Source organism: Tupaia chinensis, unplaced genomic scaffold (assembly GCF_000334495.1).
Source record: "Tupaia chinensis unplaced genomic scaffold, TupChi_1.0 Scaffold000609_1, whole genome shotgun sequence".
NCBI classification, from domain to species: domain Eukaryota; kingdom Metazoa; phylum Chordata; class Mammalia; order Scandentia; family Tupaiidae; genus Tupaia; species Tupaia belangeri.
Genome location: NW_006160128.1, coordinates 3,394,916 through 3,415,617, shown reverse-complemented (window position 1 = coordinate 3,415,617; position 20,702 = coordinate 3,394,916). Strand labels below are relative to the sequence as shown.

General features: G+C 34.6%; 1 non-coding gene across 1 annotated transcript; it reads right to left on the bottom strand.

Annotated features, from left to right (window-relative positions):
• Window positions 1-107, bottom strand: LOC114009727 (U6 spliceosomal RNA). The gene has a single exon (XR_003551112.1). It is a non-coding gene; the product is annotated as a U6 spliceosomal RNA (small nuclear RNA).
• Window positions 108-20,702: the final 20,595 nt, after the last annotated feature.

Sequence of the window (20,702 nt, the reverse complement as noted above, 5' to 3'; positions counted from 1 at the left end):
AAAAATATGGAATACTTCATGAATTTGCGTATCACCCTTGCGCAGGGGCCATGCTAATCTTCTCTGTGTCATTCCAATTTTAGTATATGTGCTGCCGAAGCAAGCACGGGAATTGTTGATTATACAACACAGAATTAAATTACAGATAGATTAATTATTTAAATATTAAAAAATGTAAGTTTCTGAAAAAAAATTAAGAGATTATTTTTATCATATCAAAGTGAGAGAAATCTTTCTAGGTGAGACGTGAAGTCCATATAAAACTTAAGAAAAATAACAACTAAGCAAGAATTGTTGCAGATATCAAACTTAAAATCAGTATTGTAATATATTTAACTGCCAAAAGTTACACATTTCCAGTATTTGAAATTTATTTTTCTTTTTAAGTTTGTTTTCTTTCAAGAGCGAAAGTGTGAAAGACAGTTACCCCAACAGGATCCTGTCATGCCATGATTCTCTCCCCTTAACTCTGCAGTTAGTCAGAATCTTGGATGAACATACACCCAGCATATTTCGGGTTGGCTCAGGATCTGAACCCTCAGTCAACCATGTGATTCCAGTACTGCAGATCAGTACACTGCCTAGTGTACCATTGAGGCTAGGCCTCTCTCTCTCTCTCTCTCTCTCTCTCTCTCTCTTCTATAGATAGATAGATAGATAGATAGATAGATAGATAGATAGATAGATAGATAGATAATTTGCTAACATTTCAATAGGAAGAATATGGCCACCAAATGTAATAACAGGCAAGGGATATAAGCAGGCAATATGCAAGGGGAAAATGCAAGTTGATTATAAATATGTACTCATTATAAATGGTAAGAAATATGATTTTTTACATGTCTGTTCAGTAATTATTTAAAACAGATAAATTGGAATTGACAATATTCAAGTGAAAAGAACCACATTGTTGGAGTATAAATTGGTATCATCTTTCTGTAGTGCAGTACGCAATACATATCTGAAATTTCAATGTATTGCTGTAAAAATATCTATTTTTAAAGGGGAAAGCAGTTTGGAAATAATATGTAACTTGGTATAAATTTTTCATTTTGTACTTTGAAAAAACCTTTCACTGTAGAAAAACTTGACCCAAAAAAGGAACATACCTTATGAGGCGTATCTTGCAAAAGAACATATACTATGAGTCTTCAGATCCACTCCTTTCCAAAAATAACTTTGAGTAAGGGGTTGAGCAGCAAGGAGTAGGAGCCAGAACAGTAGGAAGAAGGACTTGAGAGAGGGAGATAGAGATGCTCTGGTAACTGAGGCCTGTACCAGCACTGCTGGTGAAATACTTAGCCTTGGGCAATCAGCAGTGTAAAGTTCAGTCTGAGATTCCCTCTGAATGAGACCCTTGGGGGTGTGGGTTAGTGGAAGGGGTCAAGTCAGATCAGTCAGTTGTATCATCTGGATAAACGTAGAGGCAGAAATTTTACCAAAGGAAGTTTTAACCCATATAGGCCAGCTGATTATGAATATCAAGCAATGAATGTACTACCCAAACTCACAAAGCATGAATAAGTAAAACCATTATTCAGTCGATACATTGAAAAAGATGGCAATTGCTAGAACTGTCAAATGCGAAGTATAGGACAGCTAAGAATGTGATGATCGTTATCATTTATTGTCCAGACTGAGGAACATTTGTCTGGGAGAAATGCTAAACTAGACAGGATGTGAACACAACAAAAATATATTCAGACTGTTTCTGGCAAGCCAGGATGTTTGGTTACCCATGAATGAAAAGTCCAGAAACAAAGACATACTGACCAAGATAAAGATATAACACAAGAACATCAATTATGAAGAGTAAATTTGAAGGGAAATGTACTTCTTAGAAGTGAAAATATATGTTAAGTTTTAAAAAGTCATGAACAGATGAAACAGATCAGACTAAGAGAAGAGAGACTTAACATACTGAAATATTTATTTGAAAAGAATATCTCCCTTGAGACCAGCAGATGGCGAAATAGTTACATCACTGGATTCCCACATAGTCAACTGCGGTTTGAGTACTGGACCTAGCGGCTTAAGAGAAATCTGGAAATACTAGAGGTATGGTTTATCTCAAGATGAATAAATAAAAGAAACCTATTCCCTGACATGTAAAAGCAAAACTTCAGAATCAAAAAAAAAGAAATCTTGGAAGTAGCCACAGTGGACAAGTCACTTACATAGGAATGACAGCAGGCTTTTCAACAACATTGGAATAAAACAATCAATCAGATAATACCTTTAAATTACTGAAGAAAATAATATAAATTTTTCAATAAAAATATCTTTCAAGAATAGGGATGAGGGACCAGCAGTTGACATAATGGCTATGTCACTGGACTCCTATGTAATCAACCACAGTTCAAGTCCCGGACCTGGTAGCTTAAACTCACACTGGGTGCATGTGTGTGCATGCCTGAGATCCTGAGAGGAGAATGGAGGAGAAGGGATTGTGGCATGGCCATCCCCCCTGGGGGGTGATGTCTTGCTTTCTGTCTGTCTGTCTGTCGCTGTCTTTCTGGCAAGCGCATGGGCCCTATAGCAAAAACCTCTACAAAAAAAAAAAAAAAAAGGATAGGGATGAAATAAATCATTTACAAAGTATAATTGTATACCACCAAGAAGTTTCTCTATAGAGACTAAGAAGCTGTATATTTCATGTAGGAAAATTATTATGTAAGTATAGTCTTAGGTGCTAGAAAAAAATGAACAAAGTGGTAAACACATACATAAAGCTACACAGTATTGACTGTATGAAATAATAATGTGTAATTTTTAGAAATTCAAAAAGGACAATTAAAATGCCTAGACAAGGGGAGGGGAGCAAAATATACAAGAAACAAGAAAGAGAAAATTAATTATTGATGAAAACATGTATGATAATATCCTTGATTGAGCCAGTAAACAGTGTATTCTAGATGGGAAAACTCTAATTTTTGTATGCTGTAATGATGTACAATGAGTGAATGTAAAATAAATAAATTTAAAATAAAAAAATATGCTAGACAGAAATAGTATTTAATCTACAATGATTATCAAGAGAGATATATTTGGTTTAATTTTACATTTTGCTAGTTAAATACATGGTGGTATCAAGAAAAATCAATAAAAGACTAGTAAGAGAGTGCATAAATTCCAATCCAGTGGAAATTTTAAAATGAGATAATGAAAAACAAATAAACTCTTCTATCGTTAAAAAAGAGGACTATTTCAAAAAATACTCTATGCGATATAATACTCTATAATTAGTCACAGTGTTCTGCTCAAGTCACCCGTTATCACTAACTTCTAAAGAGGAGCTAGCTATATCCCCAAAATGCAATTTTTTAAATGCAGTTTATCATGTTTCTGAGTGAAATACATCAGTTTTATTGGAAATTGTACAGGTTTTCATTTTATTATGTAGATATGTGAAGTGTCTGCTTTGAGGTTTACAATATAATACAGACATTTGTTTTAAAATTTTGAACAGAAAGTACTTAGTCTGTATTCACTAGATCAGAACTGCAGTGACATCTAATCCTAGGAGGCTATGCATCCATTACATCATGATTTATAGTAAATTATTAAAGATTTTTAAATGTTTTATTGAAGATAGTATTTGATTTGAATACAGAGGAGAAAAGTTTAGGTAGATATTTTAAACCTCATAATCATGCTCTATTTTATTTAAACAAAATAATTATGCTATTTCAACCGAATTAAATAGCTCTTAAATAGTCTACTATTTTCTCTTCCTAATGTATTTCATTACTTTCAATTTTTCTACTGCTACTCTCACTTTGATGTCTTGGGGCGCACTTTCTAAAAATCTTCTATCACATAATAAGAATAGTATATTTTGTTTGGGTCAAACCCATAAACTGGTGGATCAGGCAGCTGGATCTCACATGGCCTACCACGAGGTTTGAGTCCTGGATCCAGGGTCCAGAGAAACACACTGGGTGCATATTTGTGTGTGCCAGATCCTAGAAGGAAGGAGAAATGAAGGAGAAGGGATTGCAACATGATCATGCCCTCTGGGGTATGCTTTCTTGCTTTCTCTCTCTCTCTCTAGCAAAAGCACTCATCCTCTAGCAATTTTTTTTAAGATTTTTTAATTATAAAAAATTTGATCCTTACATATAATAGTTTTGCCTCTCATTTATAATAATTTCGCTGTTGAAAAACTTTTAAAAATCTGTGAAAGCAATTTTTGAGCCTAATTTTATATTTATTCATAGTTAAATCAAAAGCAGTATACTGTTATACTGAAGGTATATACTCAGAATATGTCATATTAGACTCAAAACCTTATAGTGTTTTATATTATTTACTCTACAGTAGTAACTAAGTATAATAATTAGAGGTTAATTTTTAATTATGATAATGAGCCATATCTTCTGTCCCTTGCTTTAAATAATCTTTTCTGCTTTCAACAGACTGTTTTAGAATGCCATTAACTACTGTTTATGAACTTCCTGACCTATCTCTTTCAATGATACAAAAACAACTCAGATTTTATCTTCATTTCTATAAATAACTTAACAAGTAGACCTATATTTCTGTGACTGATTTAGGCCAAACTTATTTTGAGATGCTGAAAATGCTTACTATGTCAGTTTCTATTTTTTTTGTATTCAATTCCTTCCAAGTTTAAACAACTATAGTTTTTCTCTTTGATGTTTTGTTGTCATTGAGGCTGATAGTCAAAGACAAGTCAGAAAGATTAAAGAAAATGTTCTTCATATAGTCCCAACATTTTGTAACATCAAAAGTTTATATATAGGGACCAGCAGTTAGCGTAATGACTGTTGCTGGACTCCCATGTAGTCAACCATGGTTCGAGTCCCAGACCTGGTGGCTTAAACTCACACCAGGTACATGTGCATGCATGCCCAAGATCCCGGGAGGAGAATGGAAGAGAAGGGATTGCAGCGTGGCCATCCCCCCGAGGGGTGATTTCTTGCTTTCTGTTTCTCTGTCTCTCTCTGTCTTTCTGGCGAGCGCATGCACCCTATAGCAAAAACCTCTTAAGAAAAAAGTTTATATATATATATATATATATTATATATATATATATATATACACACACACACACACACACACATATATATATACACACACATACATGTGTATGTGTGTATATAAACTTCTTAGTAACATATATGTATATCATACATATTATATATATCTTAAAGAAGCTGTGATATTCTCTGAGAAATAAAGTTTCCTGGAGGAAATTTCAAAAAGTGTAATAGCATTTGTTTTTTGGGGGTTTTTTGGGGTTTTTTTGGTTTTTTTGAGAGGTTTTTGCTATAGGGCACGTGCGCTCGCCAGACAGACAGAGAGAGACAGAGAGATAGAAAGCGAGAAATCACCCCCCAGGGGAGATGGTCACGCCGCAATCCCTTCTCCTCCATTCTCCTCTTGGGATCTTGGGCACGCACGCACACGTGCCCGGCGTGAGTTTTAAGCCACCGGGTCTGGGACGCGAACCGCGGTCAACTACGTGGGAGTCCAGCGACATAGCTATTACGCTAACTGCTGGTCCCAAAAAGTGTAATAGCATTTGGATGGCTTGCATTACGAAGAAAAGAAAACTCAGAGACTGGGCATATCGAAATCTAGTATTGCCATGTTCCACATGTGTGCCTATCTCTTTGTTTTCTGTCCTTTCCCTAGAGGCAAACTTGTTAGCTATAGAAGAAACCTGCCCTTCATAGTGCAGTATTGAATAAAATGTCAGTTTCCATCTGCCTTACTTACTGTTCCTGCTTTGGATGCCCTCTAACTCTTGGATACTTCATTTTTATTATGTGAAGAGAGATGGAAGAGAGAACCTGAGTTAAGTCTGTTTATAATTATCTTAATATAAAACAGCATTGCCTACTTATGAAATTTTTCAGGTTTATTTTGTAAGCATGAATTTTTTATATATTCTTTGTCAATTAAATATTAAATTTGGTTTGGCTCTTGCGTAATATGCAATTTAAGGGTATAATTTCAAAGTATATCATGGTAGTAGCATTGAAAGTAGAAATATTATAAATAAGCAGCCTCAAATCCCAGACCTGGTGTCTTGAAACTCATCCCAGAGGTATGTGCATGCATGCCCAAGATCCCAGAAGGATGGAGGAGAAGGGATTGCATCATGGCCATCTTTCCTGGGGGATGATTTCTCACTTTTCCTCTTACTATGTCTGTCTCTCTCTCTTTCTCTTTTTCTAGTGAGCACAAATGCCCTAAGGCAAAAATTCTCTAAAGAAAAATAATAAAAGTAAAAAGTGATTTACTAGGTACCAACAGATGGTATAATGGTTACGTTGCTGAACTCCCATGTAGTAGATCGCAGTTTGAGTCCCAGACCTGGCAGCTTAAAATTCACACAGGGTGTGTTTGTATGCCCAAAATCCCAAGAGGAGAATAGAGAAGGGACTGTGATGTGGCCATATCCCCTGGAGGATGATTTCTAGCTTTCTTTCTCTGTCTTTATCTGTCTATCTGGTGAGCACATGTACCCTGTAGTAAAAAACCCCTCTTAGAGGCCAGCAAGTGGCTGGGGCCAGCAGGTGGTGTGGTGGTAAAGGTGTTGGACACTCCCACATGCCCAGCCACAGTTTGAGTCCCGGACCTGGTGGCTTGCTTTCTCACTGTCCTCCTCTGTGTCCTTCTCTGGTCAAATTAAAATAAATGAATAGATAAATAAAAATTAAATAAATAATTCTTAAAAAAAAAAAAACTCTCTTAAGAAAAATGATGTGCTCATCTGAGTTCCTAGGCTTTTGCTTTAATTATTTGACTATCAAATAATGTTTAGATAAAGGAGAAAAATAATGTGCAAAATAACTGTGCAAAAGGAAAAGTTTCAATTGCTGAGTGTTGATTAATGTTACAAATTGAACAAGGGTTAAGATCTAATGTTAGCAAATAGAGTAAGATTTTTTATAGTTATACTGGAAAAACACTTGGAAATCTTTTAATCACTCATGATGTAGTATGTAATGACGTATTTTTTTCTTTCTGTTTTTTTATGACGTATTTTCATAAGCTCAACAACCAACTTTTCCTCCAACATTGAAATTCATCCTTTCGTTGATCCAGCTAAATTGACTTGCTTTAGCAGCCGCATTATATCAACAGTTATAAATATAAACCAACTCAACCCACCATCTCATGCTTACTGCAAAGTATATTCAATAAATAGAATTAAAGATTGGCAGCTATAGGGTGGGGTAGTGGTTAAGATGCTGGACTTCCACATGGCCAGCCACGGTTCCAGTCCCAGATCTCATGACTTGAAACTCACACCATGCACATATGTGTGTGTGCCCAAAATCCTGAGAGAAAAATGGAGGAGAAGGGATTGAGGTATGGCCAATCCCCTTGCAGGGGTGTGTGGGGGGGTGATTTCTCACTTTCTGTCTCTCTGTCTCTCTGGCAAGCACATGTGCCCTAAAAGCAAAAATCTCTCGAAATAAATAAATAGGATGAAAGATTAAGTGACCTTAAGTATTTTAATTTTTATTCTTATTGCTTTGACCCTGATTATACTGACCATTATTTGATCATTCATCATAACCAGATCTTATTTAAATATTATAAACTCAACTAAAGAAAAGTTAAATATCCACATGAAAACTCCTCTGCTTCTTCCAAGAGTAGATGTAAATAGTTAAAAAGGTTAAAACCACCAAGGAAAAAATATACATAGCAATAAGATCATATTGCCTAGTAAAAGTAGAAAAACTTTTTAAATTGCCTTAATTTCTTTTTTCTTTTCTTTTCTTTCTTTCTTTTTTTTTTTTTGGAGAGGTTTTTGCTATAGGGCATGTGCGCTCGCCAGAAAGACAGAGACAGACAGAAAGAGAGGACCCTGATTATACTGACCATTATTTGATCATTCATCATAACCAGATCTTATTTAAATATTATAAACTCAACTAAAGAAAAGTTAAATATCCACATGAAAACTCCTCTGCTTCTTCCAAGAGTAGATGTAAATAGTTAAAAAGGTTAAAACCACCAAGGAAAAAATATACATAGCAATAAGATCATATTGCCTAGTAAAAGTAGAAAAACTTTTTAAATTGCCTTAATTTCTTTTTTCTTTTCTTTTCTTTCTTTCTTTTTTTTTTTTGGAGAGGTTTTTGCTATAGGGCATGTGCGCTCGCCAGAAAGACAGAGACAGACAGAAAGAGAGAAATCACCCCCCAGGGGGGATGGCCACTCAGCAGTCCCTTCTCCTCCATTCTCCTCTCGGGATCTTGGGCACACATGCACTTGCGCCCGGCGTGAGTTTTAAGCCACCGGGTCCAGGACTCGAACCATGGTCAACTACATGGGAGTCCAGCGACATAGTCATTACACTAACTGCTGGTCCCAAAATTGCCTTAATTTCTTGGTTGCATCTTCTTTCTTTGCAGCAGCAGCCTTCAACCATTTAGTAGTAGTGTTATACTGCATTGATGGTTAGGATGGATTTAAAGATGTATGTAATTAATATAAAACTAACATAATATACAAGTAAGTGTCTTTAATTATTAAGAATAGATTCAAGACAGCTCTTAAAATAATATCACTCTTACTTCCATTCTACTTTGTTCCTTGACTGTGGGGAGAAAGAAGTAGATTTATAGCTGGCACTCCTTGAACATCCCTCATTATATATGTAAATTTTATTCATCATTTGTATTCCCAAGGGAGGAAAATATTTTAAAGATAACTTCTCAATATCATATGATACTTCTAAGAGCCTCAGAATTGTTAGTTTCCTGTAGCACTTTCTAAAACCTTTAATGGATAGGAGTCAGGAAAATGTAACTGTTTGGCATTGAACTGTATTTTTACTACATTTTTCACTATGTCTATATTACGCTCTCATGAAGTATTCTCACATTTATGTCAATCTACAGAATTAAGTATCAATGTTCATGAAGATTAGGCTATGTGGTACACATTATTGTTAATCTAACTTAATTTTTCCCTCTGCAGTGTGTTTTCAAAGTGTGGTCCTCTGACCAGCATTACAAGCATCACCTGGAAACTAGTTAAAAACGCATATTTTGAGGCCAGTAGGTGTTGTAATGGTTAAGGGTGCTGGACTCTCACATGACCAACCGTGGTTCGAGTCCTAGATGTAGTGGCTTGCTTTCTCACTTTCTCTTTCTCTCTCTCTCTCATCAAAGTAAAATCAATCAATAAATAAATAAAGTTAAATAAAATAATTCTTTTTTTAAAATGCATATTTTGAGACCTCAGGTAGACATTCTGATTCAGAAAGTTGAACCCAGCATTCTGTGTTAATAGACCTCTAGAAAATTCTAAGCTACACTGAAATTTGAAAACCACTGCTCTAACCTTGCTCACCTTGAAAGCTCAACAATTATTAGTGACTATTAGCTGATGTTTCAAATATGGTCTTTGTTATTTAAGGTTACTTAATCAGTAGAGCGTATTGCAGGAATTATTAGGAGGACATTTTATTGAATATATCTAGTCAAGTAATAAGCATGTGAGTATTAATACACAAAGTTTTCTACTCTGTTAATATATGTCTATAAAAATAAGTAAAATCACTACATTAAATGTTTTTTTCACAGTCGCCATGCAAACAATTTCTGCACACTTACATTTAGCTATTGTATGTTCTATAAATAGTTAAACATTATTGCCAGTTAGCAAGAATTTTTTTAAAGTAGTTTTTCCTAGGAAATGAAAAAATGGACCTGACTTTTATCAATAACATTCCTGAGCTAAAGAATCATTGTTTATGACACTGTTTTTGAAAACTAGCAAATCTTTGAAGTATCTTTCTGACTTCAATGTTGTCTTCAAAGTGTCAAGGATAAGAAAAAAAGATTATTATGTGTATTTAAAGAGAATAGTGGACTTTCCCTGTAGCTTAGTGGTTAAGCCCCATGTTTTAGGAGCTTGATGTCACAAAGCCTACCACAGTTTGAATCCTGTCCCAGGGGCTTGTGCATTCATGTGCACAAATGTGCATTCATGCCCAAAATCCTAATAAGAGAGAGAAATGAAGGAAAAAAGATGTGGCTTGACCACGCCCCATGGAGGGGATTCTTTCTCACTCTCTCTCTCTCTCTCTCTCTCTCTCTTTCTCCCAACTCCCCCGGACTTGCCACACACCGGTGTCTCTGGCAATTTAAAAAATAATAAAAATTAAAAATATAGAATATCCAATTAAGCCTCTATATTTTAGACCCTACTAGTTCAAAAATACCAATCTGAAATAGGAATAGAAATTCCTATCATCTTTAAGCAAGGAAAATAAAAAGAACTCAATAATCAATAATGTGTAAGAAAATGGGAAACAACTTGAAGCAAATTAAGAAAAAAAAGTTTCAAATTTAAATAGCACATGTTGACATTGATAATGACGAGTCCATTGATGATGAATACTTGTTATCTAGTCATTAACAGATGCAAATAACCTTTATTTATCTATATTGTACTAGTATATGCAGCTGAAAGTGACAAAGGTACTTTCTTACAACCATTCTTCTATTTAGATTTTCTAATAATTTAGAAAGATATCTTTCTCTTATTTTATTTGAAAATAATTTTAATATCTTTCTCTTCACCTTCTAATTGTGCCTCCACATTTATGGCTTAAAGATCTTTGCATTTAGCTCTTGATTTCTTCTCCATATTCTAATCATCACCTACTTGCTCTTCAGTTTTTATCCCATTATTTCAGTATTCTGTTTCCTATTCTGTACTTGCCTTTGCTCTTACATTTGAGTTCTTGTTTTTCATCCTATTTTCATTTATATTTGGTTCTGAAATCACCTACTGTTTCTAGATGGTTTCTAGAGCCTTGTATTATTTCTGTTCTCTAACTGATATGATACAAACTTCAAATATATAAGGAGAATTGAAAAATATAAACATAAAAGGAATTGGCAGGTATTGAATACTTACTCTATGCTAGGTGATTTATCTTTTAGTTCTCATGGCCATTCTATAAGATGTAGATATGTTTATTCTCTATTTTATTCATAAGTACACTGAAGCTCAAAGAATTGAAATATTTTCTTCTAATTCACAGAGCAACTAAGTAATAAGGCATATTTCAAATATAGATTGGCTGATATATTCATCCATTTCTTAATACAGCAATTATTTGTTTAGTGCATACTGCATATGGTGGGCACTGTCTTAGGTGTTGCAACAGATCCAACCCCTAATCTCATAAACATTATCTGTGCCATTCATTGTCTCACTTCACAGATGTTGACCTTTCTGCTATCAAATGGCTTAAGGGGGAAAGAAAGCAGAAGGATTCTCATGTTTTATGGAAAAGATATATTTGATACAGATGTAAGAAAGACAATGTTTGTATGTTATTTAGAAATATCTAATTGAAAATAAAACCCATAGAGAGCCTGACATTCCCTTCTCCCTGACTAGTTTACCGCTGTCAGTGTCAATGCCTTTCAGTGCCATTGCCACAATACATATTGTCTCTTTTACATTTTTAAATATATAAGATTTTTTCTATAGGTCTAAATGCTCTAGAAGACCTTTATAAATAATTAACTGTCCTTCCTGAATTACTTATAGAAAGATGAAGAACCCTGTATAAGTAACACATATATTCATTCATCCATTTGACCATATAGTTCTTTATACAATACAATATATTTAAGATGGCTTATCTGAATACATAGAACAACAGAATGCTTTAGAAGACAAATGTGAAAAACAGGGCAAGGAAAAATAAGATAAAACTAGGTTGTGTTTAGTAAGCCTGCTGGAAGGTCTGTTCTTAAGGATAATTTAATTCACAAACATAATAATTTAAAAATAAGCTGTTGGGGCCAGCAGGTGGCATGATGGTTAAAAGTGCTAGACTCCCATATGTCTGACCATGGTTTGAGTCCTGGCCCTGGAGGCTTGCTTTCTCACTCTCTTTCTCTCTCTCTCTCTCTCTCTCTCTCTCTCTCTCTCTCTCTCTCTCTCTCTCTCTCTCTCTCTTTCATCAAATTAGAAACAAATAATAAAGATGATAATAAATGAAATGAAATAAAATAATTTTTAAAAAGATTACACAAAGGATATGCATCCTTAGTTATGACACTTGAGAAGTTTCTTCTATAGGTCTTCCTAAAGATAATGACAGTACAACATGATTAAAAATGGCCTTAAATACTCTCCTATGTAAATAAATTTCCACTGAGCTGTTTTATTGGATCTAATTGCATGCCACAAAAGCAAAGTCATAGAAGAATTCTATGAAAAATGGAATGAGACATTCCCGGTAGATTACTTCAGTGTTTTGGCCAAACCCAATGCTGTATTTTAGAGGTTCTAGAAAAATTAACAAACTGTATCTCTTTTAGGAATTTTTGAAAATTTCATGTACTGAATGACAGAGCACTTATCACTCTCAGAAATCTGTTTTATTCACTACTATAAAATCAGTGCCTAGAATACTATCTAGTACATAGTAGATGCTTAATAAATATTTATTATCTTTTTTTAAAAAAGTTGTGCTTTGAAGTGTCTGTTTTAAATGAAATACCTCCTCTTAGCTATCTGTTGATAATTTCCTCCTTGTCCCTAAACAAAGTATGCTACTCTACTTTGGAGAACATCATCTTTATGGACACTCAAACTCATTGTCAACCGTCATTTATATGACTTTTTCAGTCAGGTAGTGTAAGTATTAACTCTATCCAAGAGTTTCTTAATCACATCTCGATTGATTTTTAGGGGCAGCTAAGAATAAATTATAAACCCCAGTTAAGTAATTTATAACATCAAAATAGTGTTTCTTCTCAGAAAATGTAAAAATCATACCAGACAGCTTGACTTTGGAAAATAAGAGATAGGGTTCAGATAATACAAGCTTAACATATTTTAGCTACATACTTAAATGTTACCTATGAACTCACTCCCAAAGAAGAATTTAGTAACATTCTTTTCTTCTACTTACCAGTCCCTCTATATTGAAAGTAGATTTTACTGAGAAGCAGTGTGTCCTTGTTAGTTTTCCTTTTAAATTTCTGCTATAAATATATATGATAAATATTGCATTATGCTGGGATTTAGTAGACCAACAGATTGCATCAATTTGGGTAGTCCTATATGTAAGTATAAGAGATTAACTGACTAATTTATATGAATACTAAAAGTTTATTTATAACATCAATTAGCATTTAATACCAATTTGATGCATGTTAACTGCTTTGCCAAGTTTTTGAGTTTTGCCCAGAGCAAAAATTCTGCCATAGCTACAATCTCATAATTTAAGACTATCACTCTACTCCTAGTGAAATATTGCAATTTCAACCTTTCTCTATATTTCTCCATAATTTACTTTTCATTTTGTTTGCTCTTCTTGTTTTTAACTGGAATGCTTTATTTTGCAAGCTTTATTCTTGTATTGCTCCCAATTATTGTAACTTTCTTCATTTATATATTAACAGAGGACTGGAAATGGATTAAGTCATATATTTCACTCCCATTTTTTAGCCTAAAATGCATTTGACCATCAAAGAGGACATATGCCTATTTTGATTGACCTTGGAAAATGAAAATTTTATCTCCTTCTTTATTCCAGGTTTAACTATGCTTGTCTTAAGAATTGTGTATCCTAAAACTACTATATATAGTTAAAAGCTATCACTTCATTAATCCTTATTTTTTTAAAAAATCTGATAATTTATATTGAAGATATGGAAAATAGTAAATGTGGAAGTTTTTTTCCTAGCTAATTACTTGGGAAAATTGAATTGATGACTTTTGAGTTCCTTTTAAATATATTATAAATCATAGCTTGTATGATGAGCTCAGGTTTTTGGGGGGTAATTACTTCAAGAGTAATAGGGAAAAAAAAATTCCCAGATTTCTTACCCTATGAAAATCTGTTGAGCTATTAGAGCAATCTGAGGCTTCACTTTTGGAATTTGGATTATTAGACAAGATGAGGTTTCTATCAAGTAATTCTGAGCTGTAAGAAAAGTAAGGACTGCTAATATAAAAGTTCTCTGGATTTTCATAGTCCTCATCTTTTATTCAGTTGTCCAAAGAACTGAGTTTGGATGTCTTAAAAAAAAAATAAATAAATGTTTGAGAAACTACAAAGTTTGGTTTATGGAAAACCTAATTTATAATTATCTCTAAGTAAATTTTACTACTCTACCTTCTTTTTTGGCTAATTTCACTCAGTCTGCTATTTAATCTTTAATTACAGGCCACAAAAGAAGTAATAGAACGGGAAGCGCCAGGGATGGCCCTGGCAATGCTGATGGGATCACTTAATGTTACACCTCTGGGCATGCTCTCTAGGTAAGAAAGTCACAAATATGTTGCAAAGAAAGTTCATCCCATACTACTAATCAGTATAATAAACTGATAAACCTGAGAAACTTCAGTCACAACACTTAAGTTTTCCCCTTTTTTATACTGAGTGAACAAACAGTCTTAGTATCCTATCTATCTAAATCTTGGCCACATTTTCAAGGTTTTGTTATGTTTTGTTTTCTGTTTCTTTTGTTTGTTTGCTGATTATGTTAGACTTTAAAGAATATTATATTACTACTGAAAGTTACTCATTCTACCCCAGAAAACAGATCAATTTATTAATATATAAACTTACTTTTTATGATTACTTATAATCATCAATTGATATTCATTAATTATAGCTGAATAATAATTTAATAAAGCTAGATAGCAGTGTTTTTAAAAATAATTGTCCACACAAGTTAGGAACTTTTATTCCACTTTGTAGTCATGTTGATATATGATCATGAAAAAAAGGTACTCAAGGGAACCAGCAGTTAGCGTAATGGCTATGTCGCTGGACTCCCACGTAGTCGACCGCGGTTCGTGTCCCGGACCCGGTGGCTTAAAACTCACGCCGGGCACGTGTGCGTGCGTGCCCAAGATCCTGAGAGAGGAGAATGGAGGAAAAGGGATTGCGGCGTGACCATCCCCCCTGGGGGGTGATTTCTCGCTTTCTGTCTCTATGTCTCTCTCTGTCTGTCTGGCGAGCGCACGCGCCCTACAGTGAAAATCTCTCCAAAAAAAAAAAAGGTACTCAATTTGTATTGATAACCTTTGAATACTTGGCAACTTGGTATACTTAAATTGGTCTAAACCAATAATAGTATATTAAATTTAATATTATATTAAATTAATACTATTATAATATTAGATATGTATATTTAAATCTCTTGTTTTATTGAGAAAGATGTTAGTATCTATCCTCTATTTGATGGTTTAATGGTTACTACTTTAGCTATTCTTAGATTAAAATCCCCTGTGTGAGAACAATATGCATCACTTAAATTTAATATAGAAGTGTTGAGGCCAGCAGGTGGTGTGGTGATTGTGGTGCTGGACTCCTACATGGTCAACCATGGTTTAAGCCACACACCTGGCTGTTTGAGAATCATGGGTGATGAGTGTACACGCGTGCCCAGAATTCCAGGAGGAGAGGGGATTGCTGTGTGGCTATACCTTCTAAGAGGTGATTTCTCACTTTCCCTCTTACTGCAGTTGTCTCTCTGGTGAGTGCATATGCCCGATGGTAAAAACCTTAAAAAATAAATAAATAAAAAGAAATGTCAACTTCAAATCTGTTGATTAGGGCAGTCTTCGTACTGCAGAAGTTAAGCGCTATACATCATACTGAGCTAGATCCAATCCTATCCCCCATGGTTTGAAAACATACACACACACACACACACACACACGAAGGTGCAAGTACGTGTATGTCCTTTATCCTGATGATGGAGAATTGTAGGAAAAATGATTGTGGTATGACCGTGTTTTATTGGGAGGTGTTTTATTTCTCTCTCTGGCAAATGCACATGCTGTTTAGCAATTAAAAAAATAAATAAGAAAGGAAAAATTTCATGGCTTAATGGTTAAGGAAGCTGTACCCCACGTGGCCACCTGCACAGTTAAAGTCCCACAGATACTTTAACTTGAAATATAAGCTACCCACTGCCTGTGAATGCAAATGCAAAATCCCTAAAAGAAGAGGAAATGAAGGAGAAGGGATTGTGGAGTGACCATTCCCCGTGATGGAGATGCTTTCTCCCTCTCTTTCTTTCTCAGTCTCTCTCTCTCTCTCTCTCTCTCTCTCTCTGTCAAGTGCATGCCCCTGTGACAATTTTAAAAAGAATCTGCTGATGTAATGAACATTTATTAATAGACAATTGATCTCAGAACAACATAAAACATACAGCAACTTTGTACTTCAAGATTTCATAATAATGTATAGCCATTTTTGTATCCCATGTGCAATATGATTATAAAAGTAAATGTATCCATTTAATGTATGGAATATGAATCACAAAGTTTCTTCTGCTACTTAAAGTTTATATCCCATCAAGAGCAGCCACTTGAAGCACAGCTACAGAAGAATATGAATGAGTAATTATTTATTATTTTCTCTTTTATAGTGTCACACATGCTGAGGTCATCAGGAAAGTCATGACGTCTTGTTCTGTGTTTTTCTAAGCAAAAATTAATCATGACTTTCCCAACTACCCAATATATTATAAGCTTTCATTTTAGTAAAAGCAAATAAAATTAAAATATCATGATAGAGTTTTTAAATTTTATTTTTGACAGTGAAAGCAAGAATATTACCATGTACATAATTTTCAAAAGAGAATTTTACATTTCAGGTTTGTGAATATTTCCTCCCTTTGCTCCTCTCACCCATCCTCTACCATCTACTCCCTCCCCTCCCTCACAGACTCTGGTATCTATGTTTAGCTTTCCTACTCTCAATTATATATTGAATGGGGATATACAATGTTTGTCTTTCAAAGTCTGGTTTATTTCACTTAGCAGTTGGTCTTCCATATTCAATCACTTTGAGAACAATGACAGTCTCACTGTTCCTTATGACTGAATATTCCGTAGTGTATATGTCACACAATTTTTCTTCCCAGTCATCAGATATTGAGCACTTGGGTTGATTCCATGTTTTTGCAATTGGGAATAATGCCACAGTAAACATGGAAGATCAAGTGTTCTTCCAACCAAGTGCTTTCCTGTCCTTTTGGTAAATACCAAAGAGCAGGATTACTAGGTCATACGATAATTCTATTTGTAGGTTTTTGGGGATCCTCAATATTGTTTTCTGTAGTGGATATACCAATTTACATTCATGATAGAGATTTTAAATGTATAACTCCATGCTGTTCTTTAAGAAACTCAAATTGATTCTTTTATACTAATCTCTTTCTTAACATTTATTTATATTACCTACACATATGAGATCTAGGGTTGTAATAGAACTGGGGTTTGTTTTTTCTTTTTTCTGTTAAGTTAAGTAGTAGTTTTGAACATTAAGTAATGCTGTATCATATATAAGGAATATAGTCAAGAAATAATTAAATTTCTTATTAATTCTTTTATAATAAGATTATAAATCAATAAACATAAAAATACACTAACAGTCTTTACAGGTTCTGTATAAAGCACTAGGGATTCTTTTTTTTTTTTTTTTAAGTCTTTATGTTCCTTTATTGGAGCAAGATTCCTGACTGGTATACAGTGATGTATTTACTAAACAGAGACCTGCACAGAAATTACATCTAGACAGGGTTTTGTTACATTTTGCCTTCTCAGGGCTGTGTGGACTGAGTTAAGCAATTTGAGTCAATGTCCTCACAGCTGGGAAATGTGGGTGCAGTTTGCTGTTGATTTATTAATATCATTGGGGATATAAGAGTGCTCAAAACTTAGTTTTGAATATCTTGTATTTTTATCTGAAATTGACAGGTTTTTTGTTTTTTTTATTATTTTATTTTATTTATTCATTTATTATTATTATTATTTTTAATTTGACCAGAGAGAGACAGAGGTTGAGAGTGAGAGAGGAAGCGAGAAAGCAAGCCACCAGGACTCGAATCCTGGTCGGTCACGTGGGAGTGTCCAGCGCCTTAACCACCACGCCACCTGCTGGTCCCAGTTTTTTAAATGGGCCTTTGTACCTGTGACCACTATCAGACAAATTGGTGCTCTACTTCCAAGTTACATATGGGGAAGTTGTTGGAATGTCTTCATTGGCACTAGGGATTCTAATGATAGAAAAAAAAAAAAAAACAATAATAATAATAAGAAGACATGACCCTCACCATGGATCCCATGGTTTAAGTGGAGAAATTAGTCTTTGTAACTGTTAAGGTAACTCTTAAATTCAATATAGCTTTCTTGATCCAGTATAGAAATGCTGCATTTTGTCTTATTGAAATGTTTTTCTGGATTAAGTCCTCTTTTTTTTTTGTATCCTGATAATTACTGAACACTCTATTGATCAGTGAGTGGAGAATTATTTAATAGGAGCTGATTCTAAGTACTTGGGAATAAATCTATTATTTTTAACTTGAAGGCTTGAAAATTACTGTGTATATACAGTATGGAAACCTTTTGGATCTTCTTTCTATTCATTGCTGACTTAGCTGAGACTTTATTTACTAATTTTGGAACAGAAATAGTAGTCTTCATTAGTCATGGAAAATAGAACTATGAAATATTCTCCTGAATATTCAGTATTTTTCTTTGCTTTTCAAACCCTTTTTAAAAATTATTCTTTTTATAATAGCCGTGATTAGATCGGTGCTTAGTTTCTACAGCCTTTGTATTTTGTATACACTTTGGCATGTTTTTATTATAGGAAATGTCATGCTAGATTTTATTTATTTACTTTTCTTTATTATCCATTTTATTAAAAATCCTGAAGTGTTATCTTATTCATTTTTACATCCTCAGTCCCCAAACAATTCTGACAAACAGTAAGTGTTCACAAAATGTTTATTGTTATGATTACTGTGGATAAATCAGTGTTTCGTCTTACTTCTAATAGCATTTTTTTCCAAGTTAAATAAGGCATCAAATTGGTACTTTACCTTCCCTTTTTGTAATCTCTGAGGAACAGCATTAAATAAATTAAAATAATTTTTAAAATCATTACATCTATTTTAACCAGTTATTTACCTACTTGAATAACTCAATGTCCTCGAGATTTTTCTTTCTACAAGGGGGTTAGAAGATAAGATAATAGATAAGAACATTATCACTGAAGCCTTGGGTTCTTCTCTGGCTTAGTCACCTACTAGCTACTTAATATCTTTTTTGTTTGTTTTTTCATCTGTAAAATGAGAATGCTAGTAGTATACAATTTATTGGATCAAGTGAGTTAATCCATTGAAAGCACTTAGAACAAGACTAACTCATAGTAAGTCTTCCATTTTTTTTAAAGGTTTTTGCCATAGGGTTTGTGTGCTCACCAGAGAGGAGAGAGACAGAGAGAGATACTGAGAGGGAAAGCGAGAAATCACCTCCAGGATGGATGGACATGCCACAATCCTTTCTCCTCTATTCACCTGGGATTTGGGGCACACATGCATATGCATCCAGTGTGTTTTCTAGCTACCAGGTCCAGAACTGAATTTCAGTCTACCATGTGGGAGTCCAGCACCTTAACCACTCACCATTTTCTGGCCCCCATAGTAAGTCTTACATGTTGATTGATGATTGTTGTTGTACTGTTACTGAGTAAGAGTTCTGGTTTTCAGAGTAGGTCTGCTGGAAAAAACCTTCTCTTAGTGTTTCTTCACCTGAAAATGTCTTTATCTAACCTTTATTTCTGTAGGATATTTTCCCTAGATATGGAATCCCAGGTTGACAGTTCTTTTCTTCAGCATTTTTGAAATAACTTATTGTGTTGTTTTCTAACCCCGTCATTCCTAAGTAGAAATTCACAGTCACATGAATTTCTGTTATGTCTAAGTTGTGATTTTTCTGGGTTTTTTGTTTGTTTGTTTGTTTTGTTGTTGTTGTTCTTTCCATTTAATTGTTAGAGGGCACATACACTCAGGCAAAGAGAGAGAGAAAGCACCCCCCACCCTCAGTGGAGTAAGGTCACGTCACAGTCCTTCTTTTCCATTTCTCCTTCCCATTAGGATTTTGGATTGGCATGCACACATACACTCGGTGTATTTTCCAAGCCTCTCGGGCCAGGATTCCTACAACCGTGGTCAGCCAGGTGAGATCCAGCTCCCAATACACAGCACTTAACCCCTATGCTACAGGGCTAGCCTAGTGTGTATGTATACACACACACACACACACACATACACACACACACACACACCACACATATAAAATCTCTGGTTTTAGGGCCAGCAGGTGGTGTAGTGGTTAAGCCACTGGATTTCCACATGACTGACCATGGTTCTAGTGTCAGACCTTGTCAGCTTGAGGGTCACCCTGGGTACATGTGCATGCATGTCCAAAATCCAGATAGGAGAATGGAGGAAAAGGGATTGTGGTGTCGCCCTCCCCCTGTAGGGTGATTTCTCTCTTTCTCTCTCTCTCTCTCTCTCTCTCTCTCTCTCTCTCTGGTGAGCACATGTGCCTATGGCAGAAAACTAAAGGGAAAAAAAAACTCTGGTTTTAGCAGTTCCATTGTGATGTGCCTAGGTATGGTTTTCTTTGAGATTATCCTTTTGAGTTCACTGAGTTTCTTGAATCTATATGTATATCTTTAGCCAAATTTGGGGAATTTTAGTTTTTAGAATTTCAATTTTTTTCTATGCAAGCTTCATTTTCCTCTCCTGGGAATTCCATGTCATGATTTTGATAATGTCCCTGAGGCTGTGTTTATTTATAAGATAGTTTATTCCTCTGTTTTTCAGGTCTTTTCTATGATCTAGCTTCAGTTTTACTGACTT